General features: G+C 43.5%; 1 protein-coding gene across 12 annotated transcripts in view; it reads left to right on the forward strand.

Annotated features, from left to right (window-relative positions):
- The window catches only part of ENOX1 (ecto-NOX disulfide-thiol exchanger 1), a 610,449-nt gene that overhangs the window by 518,188 nt on the left and 71,699 nt on the right, over positions 1–20,562 (forward strand). The window lies entirely within an intron of this gene.

Consider the following 20,562-nt stretch of genomic DNA (forward strand, 5'->3'; position numbering starts at 1 on the left):
CTCATGGCAAAAGGTCAGAAAATCCTTGCCAGTTGTGACCCCAGTGTTCTGTAATCTTAGAACTTCTCAAGTTAAAAGCAGGCAGACCGATTTCTACAAAAGCGTGGCGAGTCTGTTTTTGAGATCGATGAATACGTAAACTGTGTTATTTCCATTTCTCTTGGACGATACTTAGGATGTAGACCGGTTCTCTGAACACACTGTGTATTTCAGAAATGTTTGTTGATGGGATGGATGAAGCACTAAAATTTGGGGCGATAGGTAACTTCAGAAACAGGCCAGCATCTCTGCTTTTGTTAAAGATCGACAGGCTTCATCCTGGCACACTCAAGTTAAAGCTGGGTCTTTCCAGCTCATGGAAGAAAGAGATAGAAGCTGTGGGCTTTGGAGGAAGCAGAAGGAACGTGGACTGTGGGAAATGAGGGCTTGAGGGGGTGGGCGCTGGCACCCAGTGCTGGGCACTGGCAGCGGAGGGTAGAATCAAAGAGTCATAGCTGGGTTTATATCTGAAAACATTGATTGATATGTGATACTCTTAAGGTGTGTGAGTTATCTTAGAATAATATAGCCTAAATTATCATCACACATGGTTATTTGTACTACTCCTCTGAGTATATAAATCTAACCACTCCTTTCTGGAAGAAAAGATTGTTTTCTATAAACAAGGAAAATATAAGCAAGATGATGGGCAATTATACAGTGAGTAGGATAATTTTTTCGAATTCCCCCACCAATATTGACTGCTCTCTAAGAGCAGGAGCCTGAATTGCCTACAAAAGTGTCTCGATGATTAGAGGTAACTGCTGCTAAAACCTCCGCCAAGCAGGGAAAAAATAATTGAGAGGAAACGATGTAAAAAAGCGTGGATCGGGATACAAACAAGTTAATGACCAAGTCACAGAAATTCTGTCTTAAACATCTCCTGCCATTTAAAAGCAATTTTGGCGTCTTGGCTTTGAGTCCTAACTCGCTGATGCTCACAGTGTGTGTTAGACAAATCAGCGAGATTCAGAGGTCAGACCCAGCCAGAAAAGTGTCATTACAGGCGGGGCTCAGGCCCCCCGCACTTGGAAATCGGTGTTAACAGCTGCTGCGGGGAGCTCCCGGGGCTTGTCCATCTGTCCGCACGTTGGGGGTGAGTGGCGCCCTTGCCAGGAGGAGGAGCGTCCGCCGTCTCTCATACCTCATGCGTTGGGCCCTCTTTTCCTCCAGGAAAGATGACTCTGGTTGCATGAAAAGTTGATATAAACCTTTAAGCTGTATATATAAGTCCATGCCAGTCTCTCACTTCGTCCCAGCTGACCCTCCCCCTCCCCGTGTCCTCAAGTCCATTCTCAACGTCTGCGTCTTTATACTACCAAATGTAAAATAGATAGCTAGTGGGAAGCAGCTGCATAGCACAGGGAGATCAGCTCGGTGCTTTGTGATTGCCTAGAGGGGTGGGATAGGGAGGGTGGGAGGGAGACGCAAGAGGGAGGGGATATGGGGTCATATGTATACGTATAACTGATTCACTTTGTTATACAGCAGAAACTAACACAGCATTGTAAAGCAATTATACTCCGATAAAGATGTTATTAAAAAAAAAAACCTTTAAACTGGTTGAAGATTCAAATCTGAAAGAAGTCAGGATGCGAGGGTGAGCTAGCCAATCAGGAAGAAGCATGCGGGGTGTCAGCGCCTCGTCCCAGTCCGCACTGGAGCCCCGCTGTGCATCCCCTCGGAGCTCCAGCCCCTTAAAGGAGCAGTTCCATTCTCGCGGCTTCTCATACATTTGCAGAATCTCCTTGTCCATAGAAAATGTGCTTTACTGTGTTTGTTTTGTTTGGGTGGGAATTTTGTTTGGGGGTTTGTTTTGGTTTGTTCTGGTTTGGTTTAAACCGCAGAAAGTTATTGTCTCACAGCTCTGGACCTAGAAGTGCAAGAGCAGGGTGCTGGTAGGGCTGGTCCCTCTGTGGGCGGCGAGGGAGCGTCTGCTCCGGACTTTCCCCTTTCCTCCTCAGGTTTGCTGGCGAGCTTTGTCCTTCCTGGGCTTGTAGACGCATCAGCCTGCTTTCTGCCTTCGTCTTCAGATGGCCTTCTCCCCGCGTGTGCGCCTGTGTCCCAATTTCCCCTTCTTATAAGGTCACAATTTGTATAGGATTAAGGGGCCCACACTATTCCAGTATGACCTCATCTTAACTAATGACATCTGCCGTGACCCTGTTTCCAAATAAGCTTGCATTCTGAAGTACAGGCTTTAGAACATCACCATATAAATTTGGGGGAACACAATTCAATATTTGTCGAATGGAGGAACGAATGGACAAAGGCACAGAGGCAAGAACTCGCCTGGTGCCTCTGGGGAGCTCTGGGTTGTTTGGGATTCTTGGATCATAAAGGGCAGGGCAGGGTGTGGGGAGAGGTGATGCCCTAGGGGTCCGCATAGCACCTCCTTAGCACGCGGAAAGCACTAGCGCAAAGGCAGCAGTTATGATTTCCATTTTCACTAGTCGTTAGCTGGATGCACGGCGATCACTGTGGCAACACATCTTTAATATAGTTTTCAAATATATGTGCTTATCTAAGAGTCATCTTTCTACCTTACCCGCTTTGAGTGAATCCCCACAACTTGCCAGTTCGAGCCCCACTGCAAAGAATTCTCCTGACTTTAAAACCCACCCTCAATCTGCCCTCTGTCCACTTTATAAGTCAGAAAAGCATCGTCTCCCAGGCAAGTCAACAGATAGAGGAGAGGGCTGGTCTCTCATAGGTCATTGCTTTAGCAATCCATATAGGGGAAATTATTTCTGCAACAAACAAGAATATAAACAGTCTTAACAGCCTTAAGACTAGCATAAAATTTTTAGAATTGCCTTCAAGTTTAGCCAAAAAGTTTCTAACCTTTCTTCTTTTCATCCCTGAAGCATATGTTCACTGACTTCCCATGGTTTCTCATGAGTTCATGGAGGAAACTTTAAGGGCAGGGTTCTGAAAAATGAAAGAGCCTCAGGTGACTTTGTCTGGTTGTTTCTTAGCCTCCCCTTGCCTTGCATGTGAGTCACAATTTAATATTAGAGGTTTCACACGAAAGGAAATAATAGCTTGTATCCATGGTAACATGGTAGCCTTAACCTGATCTGAAGCTGGCAACAGAGTTAACCTGTCTCTGCCACAGGGAGAGTCAGGTTGCAGGCTTTCGTTTATATCTTTAGGTATCCAAGACAAGCATGCCCGTATTTGAAATTTTTATTTACCTTCAGGTTACCACACTGAATTATTTTCTTAGGTCGATCGAGGTAAAATGTACACACAATAAAAATACTCTTGTGAGGGTTCTGTGAGTTTTGACAAATTCATACAGTCAGGTAACCATCGCGACCACAATCAATATATAAAATAATTCCATCACCGCCCCCCAGAGTTCCCTTATGCCCCTTTTCAGTCCACCCCACTCCCAGCAATCCCTGATTCGTTTTCTACCCTCATGGTTCTGCCTTTTCAGGAAAGTCATATAAGTGGAATCGTACTGTGTACAACCTCTAGAGCCTGGCTTCTGTCACTCAGCATAACGAATTTGGGATTCGTCTGTGTTGCTGTATGTGTCTGTTGTTCGTTCTTTCTATGCTGAATGGCATTCCATGGTAAGGAAGGGCCATGCTTTGTTTATCTAGTCACCAGTTAATGGACATTTGGGTGGTTTCCTGTTTGAGGCCAATATGAATGAATCTGCTCTAAACATTCACTTACAGGCTCTTTGTTTGGACATAATTTTTCATCTCACTTGGGTAAATACCTAGGAGTAGGATTGCTGGGTCATATGGTAAGTGTGTTTGACATTTTAAGAAAATGCTAAACTGTTTTCCAAAGTGTCTTCCCGTTGTGCTTTCCTGAGGGTTTACATGAGAATTACAGTTGTTCTGTGTCCTTATCAGCCAGCACTTGGAATGGCCAGTTGGTTTCTGTTTTATTTTACTCTGTCTTTTTTAGCCGCTATAATACGCGTATATTAGTATCTTGTTATGGTTTTAACCACACCTGAATTTAAACAGGATCTGTATTTTTATTCACGAGGATAAGTCAGTATGTCATATTTCTAAATAACCAACTTAAAAATCAGAATTCTTTTTGAAGCCATGTGTAAATCATGTTGATAGGACTGGTAAATAGTTAGATGATAAGAGGATAGCATTATAAGCTGCTGGTTATAAAACTGTGAGTGACTAATGATAATTATGTCAGAAGGGTCCCAGCTGATGCTGTTTAATGCTGTTAGCAAATGTCATCTGAAGACCAGCTGTCTTAGGCCAGTAAACCATTAGCCCACGTAGAACTCTCTAACTCACTTGGCTTGCCATTATTAAAGACCAGGGCTAGTCAGCTGTCTAGACAATTTTCAGCAAGGGAGACCAGGGAAAAAAATTGGGGGAAAGAGGACTATTACGACCAACACCATTTTAGAAATTAAGTAATTGGTTTTTTTCCCTTATGCTCAAAGAGGAGTAGATGTGGGATTCTCTGTTTGTGTATTACAAAAGCTAATCTAGACTAATTTTATAGAAGAGGACAGAGAAATACAATAATGTTGCTTTCTTAAAATACAAAGTAACCCCAGCTAGTTTTGCCAAAAGTTGGTCAAGGATTGGTCTTTGGGATATATATTAAGAAATAAATGAAAGTGTGTTGAAATGAGAACATCAGTGAGTGCATCTATCTGACCACTTAAGGAAAGTTAAGCATCTCTTGTGAAATCTCCTTTAAACGATTCAGTTGCTTAGTAAGTACATTTTTAGAGATAGTGAGAAGTTTGTGTTCGATTCCCCTCCTGATTTCATATGTAATGAAGTCTCACGTGTACATGTCAAAGTCAGGATCATTATTATGGCAGCAGGAGTCATATCAAGGATTGCGATGATGATGGCTGTGCTGGGGATGGTGACTGTGGTAGGGGTGCTGGCTCTGCTGGGGGTGGTGGTGGTTTTGATCATCAGAAAACTTTAGGGGAAGACAGGTAAAATGAACTTACCCAAGACAACTTTAGATAATTTCTTCTTAATTTCTGAAAAAAAGCATGTCCCTTAAAAATTTTGAAAATCCTAGAAAGGCCAGCAGCCCACTGCTCCCAGTGGCCTTCACAGGTGATGCTACAAAGAACTGGGGCGTGGGCTTCCCTGGTGGCGCAGTGGTTGAGAGTCCGCCTGCCGATGCAGGGGACGCGGGTTCGTGCCCCGGTTCTGGAAGATCCCACATGCCGCGGAGCGGCTGGGCCCGTGAGCCATGGCCGCTGAGCCTGCGCGTCCGGAGCCTGTGCTCCGCAACGGGAGAGGCCACAACAGTGAGAGGCCCACGTACCACAAACAAAAAAACAACAACAAACATAGAACTTAGGCGAGGTGCTGCAGACAGATAACATGGATAAATGCAACAGGGGTCTCCATTCTCTTGATAACTGTTCACTTGTCATTTCTGTTTTCATTTTCTTTCTGAAATGCCCAGCAGTCATATAAGGGACCTACGAGGCTGATGCTCTGTGCCCATTGTCCTTTTTCTCATATTATCTGTTTAAACTTTATCTTTTATCCTTTCCACTGAAGTTTCTATTTGATAATTGTGTTATTTTATTTGCAAATGTTATTTCTGTTCTTTGTTTACTGTCTTTTCACAAAGTCTTATTTTTTGGTTGCAGTATCTTCTCAAATCTTTTTGAGAATACTAATTAGAATTTTTAAATTCTTATTGTTCCTGAATCATTTCTATTTATTCCAGGACTGGTTGTTTGGTTTCTGTGTCTCCGTCAGTCTCTTTCATGCTCCAGGTTCCTTCTCACGTGAGGTAATGTGTGGTAGCCTGTTTGTATCGGGGATGAAGGGCTGGGGTCACTTTTCTAGGACTCCGTGTGGCTTACTGATGGCTGAGTCCAGGTCACCTCCACAGCTGAGTCTTTCTCCTGCCCGGTGGCTCACTGACTGGCAGACTTCATTTTGAGGAGATTTGGGAATTGCACAAAGGCCAGGGTCTGTCCTACACTAAGAACTCCATGGAATTCCCTTCCCATTCGCTCTGCTCTTTTAAGTTTAATCACTGACAGACATTTTAATTGCCTGTGGAGGAAGGAAAAAGCAAAAGCAAACACACATGGACCAGGTCTGACATTTTGAACAAGAACCTGTTTCGGGGGCTTTTAGCTTAATCCAGTTGTTGAATGAATCCTTGGTTAGCATGGTGCCCGGGGAGGGGGTGGGGGAAGAATATTACATGTTATTCCGGCTTTCCAGAAACAAGGGAAGGGAAGAACAGTGAGCACATTTTCTGAATGTCTAAGAGACAGGAACATAGGAACTTAAGGCAGAATATTTTGGAATATAGGCACTTCAGACTGAAGAAGCAGATCCGCAAATTAGAGGGGTTTAAGGGTGGAGAAAAGGAAGGTAAATAGTCTGGAAAAGGTGACAGGAAGAGGCTGCAGTATGTAATGACAAGAGAGAAGTTGGATTTTTAAGTGGGTTCTTTAAAAATTTGACACAGGGGTGCTTCCCTGGTGGCACAGTGGTTAAGAATCCACCTGACAATGCAGGGGACACGGGTTTGAGCCCTGGTCTGGGAAGATCCCACATGCCGTGGAGCAACTAAGCCCGTGCGCCACAACTAGTGAGCCTGCGCTCTAGAGCCCGCAAGCCACAGCTGCTGAGCCCGCGTGCCACAACTACTGAAGCCCACGCACCTAGAGCCCATGCTCCGCAACAAGAGAAGCCACAGCAATGAGAAGCCCACGCACCGCAATGAAGAGTAGCCCCCGCTCTCCGCAACTAGAGAAAGCCTGCACGCAGCAACAAAGACCCAGCCCAGCCAAAAATAAATAAATAAATAAATGTATTAAAAAAAAGGTTCAAAAAATAAATGTATGCGTAAAGACATATTCACACACATATCTGGAATTTTTACGAGCTGTGGCTGCAGAGACATAATCCATGTTTACTTTATTTCAACTTACCCAGATGAAGTTTCTTTCTTTCTGAATAGAAAACAACTCACAAGGCATTTCCCACATTCATGTTAAAAGTCTTTGATATTTTGCTAGAATCAGAACAATCATAAAAACATGTACGTCTCTCAGATGTGGCTTTACATAGGTTCCAGGGCAGGATATCAGGGTTCACAACGCTGCTTAATTTGGGGTGTACCGTGGTTGTCCTTCCTTAACTACCCCAGAGTTTGTCATTTCCTTTTCTACCTGTTCTTCAACCAGTGCCTTGGGATGATGCATTGTAATACCAGTCTGCGTGACGGTGATGATAGTATTTAGAATTCGGTGCCCTTCCCTCTGGCTGCTAAACGCCAGCTGTCTCGGTGGCAGCGTGTGCATTTTCTGACATTTGCAGATCACCCTCCCTGACACTTCTCAGAATGTCTGTACCCACTGCAGTATGAGACTCTTGAAGGGATGGTTGGGGACATTTGGAACGAGACATAGTAACCGGTGCTCCGGTTCTTGGCTCAGGGCTTCACATTGCAAAGCCTAACCCGTTTGAAATGATCGCACCTGACATCTGCTTAGGGGCTTAGGAGTTACTAAGGCACATTCCCATTTGACTCCAGACAAGATACAAAGGACTAAAAGTGAAGCTCACGGAGAGGAAACCGCCCTGAGTTTTTAGCAGTTTCAAACAAGGGAGGGCCATGGGCATCTTGTCGTTTTCACTGGACAGAGAGAGACCTTCAGATAAGGAAGGAGATACTCTGCCTTCATGGACGTGAGCGGCACCGAGCTTCTGCCCAAGAAAATGAAAACACCAAAGCAGTAGGAGGGAGAGGGTTTCCAGCTTGGCTGTTTTCTGCACAACTGTGTACAAATCAGCCTCTCTGAACCTCAGGTTCTGCATCTGGAGAATGGACCCTGCCAGCCTCGGTCAGCGTTCGTGGCCGTAAAATGAGGTCACCTATGTGAACGCATTTGGAAAAGCTGTTCTGCAAATGCAAACTGCAATCGCCACATTCCTGGGGCCAACGTGAAGACACCTAGAGGTTTAAGAGTAGGCTCAGGACTTGCAGAGTAAGTCTGGACAAATCCAGAGCTGAGGTTCCTGACCCTGGGGTGGCCAGTGCTGTTGCCTCTCCGCCCCTTACAGCTGGAGGACCTGCTCGCCCCAGCTTACTCTCAAAAACTTCTTCCTTACTCCACTCCGTGCTCACATCTCAGGAGTATGAGCTTATCCCGGCTTCTCAGGTAGAACTCGAGACCCGGAGATGACGGGTGACTTGCCCAGGGTCCAGCATGGTCGCGGTAGAGTCAGATTTCCAACCCAGGCCTGCCTGACCACGGCCCCTGCATTCCCTCTGTCACCCCGTAACTCCCCACAGTGGACCAGGTGGAGAAGTGGGGCTTCAGGACCACAATGACCAGGGGAGCAGGACATGGGGAAGCTCTACCCTTCCGGCGCTCCTCGCTTGCGAGAAATATTTTTGGCAAAAACCCATTGCCTCTTTTCTGACTCTGTCACAGCCCTTAATGTGGTTTTTACGTTAGCAGAGTAAGAGCTAGCAAGAAGAAAGTAACACACACGTGGCTTTTATTTATTAAATTTGAACTGTGAAAAGAAATCTCTTCACTTCTGGTACGAGAAAGAGAAGCCCTAATAAAGTTTAATTCTGGCAGGCTTCAGCTCACCATCAGAGCTCCTGCTCTGCCCGTAATTAACTTGATCATCAAATGCATCCTAATTAGTAATCGTCTCTTCTGAAAGCAATGAGGTTAGCAGATGAACGCATGTGGGAGCCAGGGGTAGAAATAATGGCATTGCCCTGCAGACCATTAAAATCGCTTGGCTTCTACCTTTTTTCGTTTTCCCCAGTGTCTGCAGTAGGAAATATGGACCCTTGGGGGATTTGCAGCCATTCCCAGGATAAAGGAACTTGGCTTTTCCCGCACACTGTCAGCCATAGTTGGTGGATGACCTTTGAATGACCCTCCCCTCCACCACCTCTTTTAGAAATTGCCTCCAGGCCAAGAGTACCAGCTTTCTAGTGAAACGGATCTTTTCTTGAACGCAGCAAATCAAAATGGGCTTTGGCCGCAGACACGTACTGTTTGGCCATTGTCGTATCTCCCTCCAGCCACGGACCCTAAAATGAATCCTTGTGTTCTGGCCTTGACTCCGTTTCTCTATAGTCTAACCATGCAAAGAAGCGGCCTCATCCACGCCGAAACCCTGAACCCGGATGCACACATGGCCGCCTGTGTATAGCAGGTGTCACGCTCCCAGCCAGACTGATGTAATTATCCATCATCTCCAGTTGGGCTGCGGTTGCGAGGGAGTCGTGCTCCGGGGCTTTCTCCGTGCAGCTGGTTAGGAGAGGAAACATGAGGATTAGGAAAAGCAGCCCATTTCCTTCTCATCAGAAATGAAGGCTGTGAAGAGAAAACAGGGAGAAGTGTGGGGGGGGTGAAAGAATACAACATGGAAACAAAGAGGAAGGAGAAGAATGACTCAGAGGGAGAAGAATCCTCTTTATCTGAGTAAGAGAATAAACAGAGAGGCCGAGAAGCGTAGGTGGGAGCTGCAGTTTTTCTGGGTCCAGGTTTGTTGTTTTGATTTTTGTTTTATTTTTCTTCATACAAAAGAGTATATGCTCAATGCAAAAACACTTGGAAACCTAAAAGAAGCATATAAAAGGAAACACATCATTCAGAGTGTCACTACCCAGATATAACTGTGGTTAACATTTACATATATTCTTTCAGTCTCCTTTTCTCTTTGCACATAAACATGTAGTGTTACCAGTTTTAAAGATCAACCAATGGGCTAGCCAGACATAGTCAGTTAACGTTTCTGGACTTGTAACCAAAGAGTGGAATTGGGAATTCAGTACCAGAATGTTAGATGGTTAGTTAAAGACTAACTTTTCTCCTCTGTTTAACAAAGCACCCTGAATAGTCATCAAGGGAAGCTTAAACAAATTCATTGCCCAATCTGGTGCTCACTTTATAGACCACCCACTTCACTCAGTTGATCACTGAAAAGACCCTACCTCATGAAGTTCTTAACTTGATGCGACTCCCTCAGTTTGGTAATTACCTCTCCAGCTTTGGTGCTTTCTGTTTCATCTCTGTATCTCGCGCTCTCTCTCTCTCTCTCTCTCTCTCTCTCTCTCTCTCTCTCTCTCACTCACACACACACACACACACACACACACACACACACACACACACACTAAGTAAATGGCCACAGCAGCTTTATTTTCTGGAAGTAATTGGGGAAGATAAAAAAGGAGAAAGTATATTTGAACTCTGGTTATAGGTTTCCAAGGAAGGGGCATTACAAATGGTGCTTATAAATGAAAGACGAGCAAAATGACACTCCACACCTTTATTATCACCTTTTTCTTCTTTCGTTTGTTTTGTAGTTTATTGTAATTACATCTGTAAGTTATTCTGCTGTCCCCCATGCATACACATTCCATTTTTTATGTCCTCCACCACACCACCACTTTAATTTATTTTAAGCCGGGTATCACTCAGGCATTCCGGTCAGAAGGCTTTCATTGGCAAGCACCGGCACTCTCATTCAGGGTATTAGAGAAATATGTTTTCGCCCGTGATTTGCATTTTATCCTAAGTCATTTCCTGAACCAGTGCATTACACATTTTTCAATCATTTAAATACAGAGAGGGACTCTGCAATTTTGTCCTTCACTAATTCTCTGTGCATCTTTTCTTTTCTCCTGGGTTTATATTTCTTCCCTAGGGGTTTGTATTTCTTCAGTGCTACTCACAATTTATTTCCGGAAGATCTTGGTAATGACCTAACTGTAAAGTCCATAAAAAAGCTGTTGTGCTGAGTTTCTTTTTACAATATAATTTCCCCAGGTACTCCTTCCGTTTATCATTTAGGGAGAAGGAGAAAAGAGGTGGTTGTGATGTGGTTTCACCGCTCGACATCGGGTAACATGAGCTCACGTAGATTTCTGAGAGTGGCCAGGTCACTTAAGGAGCACTCCGAGGTCCGACCTTTCCCTCATGGGTCCTTGGATCTTAGTTGATTGGTCAGGTCTTTTCAGTCTGCTTTTCTGCCCAGCTGGTGATTGATGTGCTTAATTTTAAGTCCACGATTTGCTGGACATTTCTCATGGTCCACCCACAGTATAAAAAGCAAGGTAGAATGTGACGATAATGGGAATTCTGCTTTACATATAAAATTTGGACTGGAGATGGGCTCAATTTCACCACTATCTTGACCTCAAGAGAACTGCAGAATACAGACTGCTGAAGCTAGGAGGGGCATTGGTGAGCCCCTAGACCAGCCCACTTATTTCCTGATTTTAATCAAATAGAGTTTAAGTCACTGAGCTAAGCCGCACCACCACCCCCGCAACCTCCCTTCTCACCTCCGCTGCTCATGGCTCCTGATTCCTGGTCCTTGGCTCCTTCCTGGGCCTCCACATGCTTGCATTCTGAGACTCTTTTCCTTTTACATTCATTTATATAGATCTCCTAGCCCCCTGAAAACTGAGGTGAGACACAGGGGCTATGATTTCCCCCCAGCATGTTAAATAACTGTTAGTTTCTTTTTTCTTCTGATATTGGAGTAGAGACTAATTCTGGCACCTAAGGCCAGTCTTTCATGGCTAATTTAGTCATTTATAGCCAACAGCTCTCTGAATAAACAGATGAAGAAAAGAACAAATTGTTGAGTCGCCACACGTTTTATTCTCAGCTATTGAAAACTGTAAACCATCTTCCCTCATTCTTTTTTTTTTTAAGAATTGATTGATTGATTGATTGATTGATTGGCTACGTTGGGTCTTCGTTGCTGCGCTCGGGCCTTCTCCAGTTGCGGCGAGCGGGGGCCACTCTTTGTTGCGGCGCGCGGGCTTCTCATTGCTGTGGCTTCTCTTGTTGCGGAGCATGGGCTGTAGAGCCCAGACTCAGTAGTTGTGACTCACGGGCTTAGTTGCTCCGCGGCATGTGGGATCTTCCCGGACCAGGGCTCGAACCCGTGTTCCCTGCATTGGCAGGCGGATTCTTAACCACTGCACCACCAGGGAAGCCCCAACTTCCCTCATTCATAATCTCTGCTGCTCTTCCTACTCATGCCTGAATACATAATAATCTCATCTCATTGATTGAATAGAACCAGATTTCTGACAAATCTTTGTTGAAGTGTAAGGATTGATGGAGCCCTTCTGTCTTTAGGGGTCATGAATGCTCTCTGCTGGTATTAGATGCTAAGGGGCTTATTAGTCACTGATGTCATCTGGTGTGGCCCCAGGGCTATGAAAGAATGACTACAGCCTTGGGAAATAAGCTGTTTTGTTTTTACTTACGCTGAGTGTGTGTACGTGCAGTCACAAATGTTTCTGTTCAGACAATGTTTTCTACTATCCAAATGCTTTAAGAGCCTTACATCCTGGGAGTTGACATTTTTGTCACATTTATCAAGGAACCAAAGCTTAGAAAGAGTAGTAAGAAGACTCCAAACCAGGCAATAGAGTACTTAAAATTTCTTCCTGATTGTTTTTCCTAATCTTTTGAAAGTGAGATTACATCACACGTTGATACTTAAAGGACAGTGGCAACATGCCAAGCCTACTTTGAATGAAAGACCCTAGGAGATGTCAGGGAGTGAGGACATTTTTCTAAGCAGCTCTGCCGTTCCCTTCCTCTTGCTGTTCCTGCCGATGTTTGCAGTTGATGAAGCATTTACATAGCACTCAGCTCCTATACTCTTGATTGTCAGGACCTGTACAGAAAACTGTACTTTTCAAATATATGTGGGACATTTACAAAAATTAATCCCATACTAGACCTTAAGACAAGTCTCAACAAATTTCAAAGGGGTGATAATATTTTCTGATCACAATAAAATTGTTAGAAATCAATGTCAGAAAAGATAACTAAAATAAATTCTATATACTTAGAAATTTTAAAACACACATCTAAATCCACAGGTCTAAAAAGAAATCAGAGTTTTAATTTTAAAATAGTTGGAAGTAGTTGATTATTAAAATACAGCATATTAAAACTTGTGGGATGCAGCTAAAACAGAACCTAGAGGAAAAATTTTAAATTTTTAAATGTCTGTTTAAGGAAAGAAGAAAACTGGAAACAGGAATGAGCATCCAACTCTTATTACAAAAAAAATAAATAAACACAAAGAAGGAAAGATAAATAAAAATAAGGATAGACATTACTAAAATAACAAAGAGTCATACATTAGAGAAGATCAACAAAGCCAAATGTTGCTATTTGAAAAGACTAATAGAATGGAAAAATTTGGCAACACTGATCATAAAGAGAATAACTTAATAAACGATGTTTTAAAAGAAAGTAAGTTATAACTATAGATGTAACAGAGATTGAAGAACTATGAAAAAATCAGGAATAGTTTTACTACAAAGTTTTAAACTCAGGTGATATAAACAAATTCCTAAAGGAAGAAAAGAAAACCTTATCAAAATTAAATCAGGAAAAAATTGAAAGCCTGGATGATCTCATTAGAAAATTGGAGTTAGAAGCTTAAAATCTTACATCAAAGCAATAGATCCAAAATGGATTTACTGGAAGGTTCTACCAAACATTCAAGGAAGATTATGCCAATCTTTTGCAAAATTGTTCAGAGAATAGAAAAGGAGGAAACGCCTCCCAACTAACTCATAAGGCTAGTGTACCTAGTACACTTGATATCAAAACAGGACAAAGGCAGTAAAAAAGACGGGTGGAAATTACAGGTCAGTCTCACTTATGAACATAGATTTAAAATTCCTTTTTAAAAGCTAATTTAATCTGGTATTTTATAAACCACCAAACTGGATTTATTCCAGGAATGCAAGGTTGGTTCAATGTTGCAGAAGTCTATTAATATGATACATCCCATTAACAGGTTAAACCCAAATAATACAATCTTTTTAATAGCCACTGAATATCCATTCATAATATGAAACTACAGAAAAAAATGAAGATTGTAACAACTTGGAACAAAAGAAGACTTTCATATCTTGTTAAAGATTATCCACAGTGAACTCAGTGGCAAAACAGGTGGTTTTCTTTAAACTTCCCAAAGTAATTCTCACATAATCCTTCTTAATCCTGATATAATCACTTGGACTAGAATATAACTGCTTTATGTCACTTACTTGTATCATGATTTACATTTTCAAATTATCATCAGGAAGTAAAAATCACTGCTATATAGAGTCTATTGGCAGTCCCTAAAAATGTGGTCTCCGTATTCTTTCTTTTGGAAAAAAATGAAAGTCATCAACACTAATCTTGGTGTTGATTTCCCTGTTTCTAGAATGCACACGTAACTAGCTGTGTATCACACAAGGAGATCTTTCCTGTGCCATCATTGTTAGAAGCTGGCCTTTCAACTGACTTCAGCAAAACCTGTGATTGAAATTTTCATTAAAAGGACATGGGTAGCCTTGCCACATGTAATGTTGAATTGCATGCAATCACCGATCTCAAGTTGAGGGATTGCTAAGGCTGGAGGAACACATCATCACGGGGTAGATATTAAGTGTAGAGCTACAGCTTTAATTTCTCTTAATTTTTATACCTTGGGACCCTTTTTTGCTGTTATCATTCATGGCCATGCTGACACAATTTATTGTAAAGGGTCTGAGCGATTCAGCTCACTTCTTTAGTGCTTCCTATGTTTAATGTTGCAGAAGCAGAGAAGATCGGTTTAAAATGGTAATTTTCTGTCTGCATCCTTGAGATCTATGCAAAATGGGTGGTGCTCTATTTTATTTTACCCAATGGATCTCAGCCCCAGATATTAAGAGTAGGTGGCACATTTCACAATGGCAGTCAGTCTCTGTTGAGCTTTTCTCTTGCAGCTGCTGCTACTGTTGCTGCGGTTTTGTTTTTTTCCTTAAAGACAGTCTGCAGTTCAGGGACTGGGCAAACCTGAGATAGTCCAGAGGCTAAGTAACTGCCACGGAGACCACCTGCAGGTGGTTAAAGCCCCTCAGGGAGACTGTCCTTATCTGGTGAGGCCTTCACCTGTCTCCCCAGGGCTCGGCTCTGGAACAGGGAACAGGTGAAACTTGGAGACCTCCACGAGGTTCTGGTTACTCTGAGACTCCTAATGAGGGGTCCCAGACCAGCCCCAGTGTATTAAAATAACGTGGAGACTTCAGGGAACGAGCAGACATCCTCCGCCTCACACCTTCTCTGTGACAGACGAATGTGCCCATTATTTGCAAACCTTGTTGCAGAGTCACTAAAGATTCAAAGCACTCAGTTCAGGGACAGTCCTCCTCTCCTCACCCTGCCCCTAGATGTCTGAGTCTCCTAGCCATAAAAACGTCAACTTGCGCTAACAAAGGAAAATTGGGAATATTGTTATTGAATTAGCTTCACTCAAGTTCTACCATTAATCAAGAGTTGGGCAACATAGGTGATGACCCATGTCCATCCTTAGTCAGACATCTGTGGCTGATGTAGAGAGAGAACTTTCAGCTGTATTTTCTCTCTTCATTTACATGGTAGATCATTACAACTTTCTCACCAATTAGGATTCAACTAAAAGCTCTCAAAACCACGTTCTTACTCTGTAACCATTAAGTCAAAAGCCGCTTTCCTAAAACTGCAGTCAAGGTGGTCACTGATGATGGTAGTATCTGTTACTGATGCCAGAAAGAGCATGGTTTGGCTCTCCACGGGCTGAACTGAATTAGCCCCAGATCACTTTGCATAAGCCAACTCCAAAGATGGCCACGGGATTTTGGTCACAAGTCACCCATAAAGGGTTTTCTAGCTATAAGCTCTGATCGTGACTGGGTTATAAACCCTGCAGAAAACGAACAAATCTCTTTTGGCCTTTGGGGCACAATGCAAGACCCAGCTGTGCAATTAGGTTCTTGTTTGAAGTAAATGGGCCAACCTGGCTGGAAAGCATGTTAATATTTTAAATTTCTACATTAACAGCTGTACATGCGCCCAGAGGCTGGGGTGATGACCACCTTATATAACTGCCAAAAAAAAGTGACAAGAATAAATAAATCCCAGCAAATTGGATTATCATTTGCAGTGGAATTGCCAGCAGAGGCAACAGAAGGAATATCACTGATTTATATTCCTACTTCAGCAACACATTTGACACCTTCTCTTGGGAATTGCATGAATGGTGTTAATTCAAGTTGGCTGGCCCTGTGTTTTGAAAATTGGCTGAAGGAGGACGACCAGCATGGCCAGGATGGGACTGAACAACAGACCTTCCGCTATGAATATTAATCCCCAGGAGTGCCCACTCATGTAAGGCCCGCTCACTTGACCTTAGTCTGTCCATTTTTGCAAAGAGGATAGTAACAGCCCTTTCATTTAACTTAGTACCCTTTGCCATTAAGGAGGCTCACATATTAATGGATGTTCTTTAGTCTCATAATATCCCACTCATGAGTATTGTCATCTTTATTTAACATGTGAGGAAAGTGAAAAACAGGAAGTTGAAACGACACTGCAAATTACACTATTAAAAAGAAAAGCATCTGAAGAAGAGAAAATAGGTTTTTGAGTCTTCTAAGCCACTTTTGCATCTTCTTTTCCTGCGTTCAGTAAGCAAGACATTAATTGATGTGTTGCTTTGCAAACGAGGCCCTCCCAGGAGGATAGCCAAGTAAAGGAAATGGTCTCTAAAACCAAGTCTGATGACACATTTCTCCCCTCCCAAGGTCATTATCTCCTCTCCTGCCCAGACACTGGGCTGCGTGCCAGGGGTGTGCCTAGTGTAACTTGACACTCCGAGGGGGTCCTTTTTTAAACATCCTCCTCTGCTACAGGACAAAATTATTTTCAGTAATAATCATGAAATGAAACAAGTAATAATAGTGGCCAAGAAAGAAATACAGTGAAATTTTTCTTATATTGAATTTCACATATAATTATGCCTGTAAAAAAATTTTTAAGTAAAATAGTACAATGTAAGGAAAAAATCACAACTCTCTATTAAATAATTTTTTTAACCCACCTGTTTGCACTTTGATCTTTTGATTATAGTTAATATATTACAGTCTGTAAATAATTGTCCAGTAAATACATGAATCTTAACAAACCCAAATGCAAAAGACACAATTTAGGCAACTACTAATAGTACCACTGATTTGGTAACATTTTCTTGATCTGTCCTTTAGTTTTAAGGCAAACAGTCAACAATTTTGAAAGAACTCATTTCAACTTGTAAAATATAAAAATTCAGTATAAATATGTAACATAAGAACTAAAATTTGCACTCAACAAAAATAATACAACTCATGGTTCTCACCATGTTTCACTGTTTCAAATTTGAGACATAAAAATTCTTGAAGAGGTCCTGTGGAATGAAGTAGCTCAGTTCTAGCTCTCAGTCCTTGCGATAACTGTGCCACCATTGTTTATTTCGAATCTGCTGTAGAAATGTAAGAATACATGTAGTGCTACAGGGATTGGAGACACTGTGTCTGAGACAAGCTCAAAATCCGAAAACTGGGTGTAGCTGAGTCCCATGTGAGCATATGGGGGTGGGGGAGGGGGAGGGTGGGAGCAGACTGTGATACTGACATTTTCCAAATTCGTTTCTACATCGAGTATGTTTATTAAAGGGTAAGAAGTGAAACTGCTCATTTGAAGCTTGCCCATGTATATTGACTCTTATCAGTAACCGCAGCAATTGGTTAGGCTTTAGATCAACAAAGGATTTTATCACTGATTATGTTAGAATTGCTGGTGCACGCTGATAATCAGTGGATGGACCTTCGTTTAGTTTGATTACCATTAAGTTTTGTGCAGTTGCACCTGCTTATTTCCTGCCCCGAGGTCGACAGCTCCCAGAGCCCCGCCCTTGGAGTCCTTCCACTGCCTGCAGACTTAGGCCTCCAAATCTGCACCTCAGTGGTTACCTGCGTTACCCAATTCTCGGTCACTCTTGAAGTCTTACATTTATCGCTCCTGCTTCCCTTCAGGAATTTTGCACAGCTCACGGAATTCAGGGATTCTTCCCTTACCCTGCAGCGGGGGAAACACCAGTGTTAGGGGCCAGCCTCGGAGAACCTGGAAACATTCCAGCTCCAAACCCTTGCTCTCCGGTTGTATGCTTCCCCTCCAGAGAACCCATGACCCGTGGCCTCCCTTCGCCCACGTCCCGCGAGATCTTGCTCCAGTGTATGCACACCGTGTGTGTCCTCGGTCAGGCCCTTGCTCGTCTGTTCAGAGAAGGGAACCCCTGTCAGAGCACACCGCCCTGGGTGGGTGGCAGGGTGCCTCATGTCTCAGGGACCCCCTTGAGGATCCACACCCTTGAAAACACTTACTTCTGTCTTCTCCCCAGTCTCCCAGAGCTGTCCCAGGCTCCCAGGGTACCAAGAGGCATGACCCCAGGGTTCCTTGTCTTGACCTCTTGGAGGGCCAGCCCTGTCAGACCTGCACCTGGGCTGTTTGTCTCTGACCGACATTAGGATCTTAACAGCAGGGTCAGGGAACAGGGCCAGGCTCCTCCAAGCATCTCTCAGTTGTAAATGAAACCTGATCCCATCACGAGTAAGAGATTGCCTTTCTACCTAGCAATGAGAATGGCATTTAAAATTCAATATCAGAAAAGATATTGACGAGATTAAGGGCCTGAAGGAATTGATTTATGAGGAGAGACCCAAGGAATTAAATATGCATAGCCTGGTGTAATAGGATATTAGGCCCTGAGCACAATTTCATTCCTGTGATCTGGTGTTCCTGCTATCAGTCATCTAAATGGTGGGGTTCTCTCCAGAAGATGTTTCTCCCCCAGGGGTCACTGAGCTGTTGGCAGAGAGGGAGGCACTGGGATGGATAAACCAGGCCACAGGCTTGGTCACCCTTGGACCTTGATATAAATTGAAGCGCAGTTTCATCCGCAGGTAGAAGCAGATGGCATTTAAAACAAGAATAAATTTGGAGTAGTCTTACCACCTCGTGCGACAAAAAAATTCAAACTAGTTCAATTCCATCTTTTTTTTTTTTCCCAAGGAGAAAAGTGAACGTTGTGAGTACCAGGTAGTAAATGACTGTCCTTCCCCTGAGCCAGGTTTCTCTCCTTTCTCAGGAATACTGTTAGATGTGTTGGCCTTTAGGCAAAGCCTTGCTCTTAGGTTGTGATAATATGCACTTGATTTTTTACATCTCAGGCTTTTCCCAGCAATCAGGCATTGGCTCGGGATTCAGTGTTAGACGTGAGGTGGGAACAGGCAGACTTCAGCAGTGGGACCTAGCGCGGCTGCCCTTCCTAAGTGGTTCTGAAGTCTGTGAGAAGCAAAGCCGGCCTGAAGGGGTGGAAGGTCTGGAGAGCCTGGGGAGAAAAGCAGCAGAAGCAGGGAGCTGTGTTTGGGTAGCAGGATCTCACCAAGGAGGAAGGGACGAATGAGCGGATCCCCTCACCTTGTAGCAGGACAAGATGAAAAGGATCCGGCAGCACTGGCCACCGGGGGGGTTCAGATAGCAGGCTGAAATACACGGAGTAATGGGGTTGGAGACAAGGTGTGCAGACATGGTGATGCTGGTTGCCCGCAGGCGTCGCCCCACGGTCTGGACATTAAAACAACTGCTGATTGGTCTGTCCAGACATAGTCACACCCACCCTGGCCTTTGGTGGAAAACTGTCTTTGGAAGCCAGCAGACCTCATTTCCTTAGGCGATATCCTACTGGCCTTTAAAGGCTTATCCCACTAAGTAGGGCATCGAATTTATAGCAAAGTTATCGAGATGGAATAACATTTATTAAAACTGAATCAAAAGAGCAAAAACACATGAAAAATTGACACCGTATGGGCTCAAATATTTCCAGACCTCAAGCATTAGTATTTGGTGGCTCATTTCTAATGAGTAGAGAACAAGTTCTGATTCAAAGTGGATCCCCTGAGCTCATGTTCTCCTAACACCACAACTGACCCCCAAGAATCTCCTAGGGAAAACACATTGGTTGGAGCCACTGTTAGAATATTTTGTGCCACCCTAAGTTCATTTTAGTGGATAGACTAGCAGCCTCGTGACCCAGCATCTTGAGGACAGTCTACTTGGTTTCCTCCGTGTCCTGCACACTGTCTAGCCCAGCACTGTGTACTTAGGAGATAAGTGATGATTGAAAGAATGGATAAATGAACGATTGCTTGATTGATTGATCATTGAATATTACTGGATTGTTTTAAAAGAACTGAACATAGAGCCAGTCGCTGGGGAAATCTTGAAATGAGGGGAAGAGGGAAAGAGAGAAAATGTGTGTGTGTGTGTGTGTGTGTGTGTGTGTGTGTGTGTGTATAGGTGTCAGTCACTATCGGTATATATTATATCTACCTAGTGGCACGAGTTCACGTGACCTGCCACCACCGTGAATTTAGAAAGAGTACTCCTCCACCGCCATGGAAGACACAAAGGCAGATGCTCTCAGTTTCATGCCACCCAGCAGCTCCATCCCCAAGCAGCTCACCAGTCCTGCAAGAGATTCCTGAGGCGGCACCGTTCAGTGAGCGTCAGCTTGTCATGAGACGTTGCTGGTGTTCTTTCGTACAGAGAATCTGCTCCGTAGTCTGGGGCTGTCATGGAATCTAAGCTCATCTGATATGTTAGCTATATAAAGACTT

Source organism: Tursiops truncatus, chromosome 18 (assembly GCF_011762595.2).
Source record: "Tursiops truncatus isolate mTurTru1 chromosome 18, mTurTru1.mat.Y, whole genome shotgun sequence".
In the NCBI taxonomy this organism is placed as follows: domain Eukaryota; kingdom Metazoa; phylum Chordata; class Mammalia; order Artiodactyla; family Delphinidae; genus Tursiops; species Tursiops truncatus.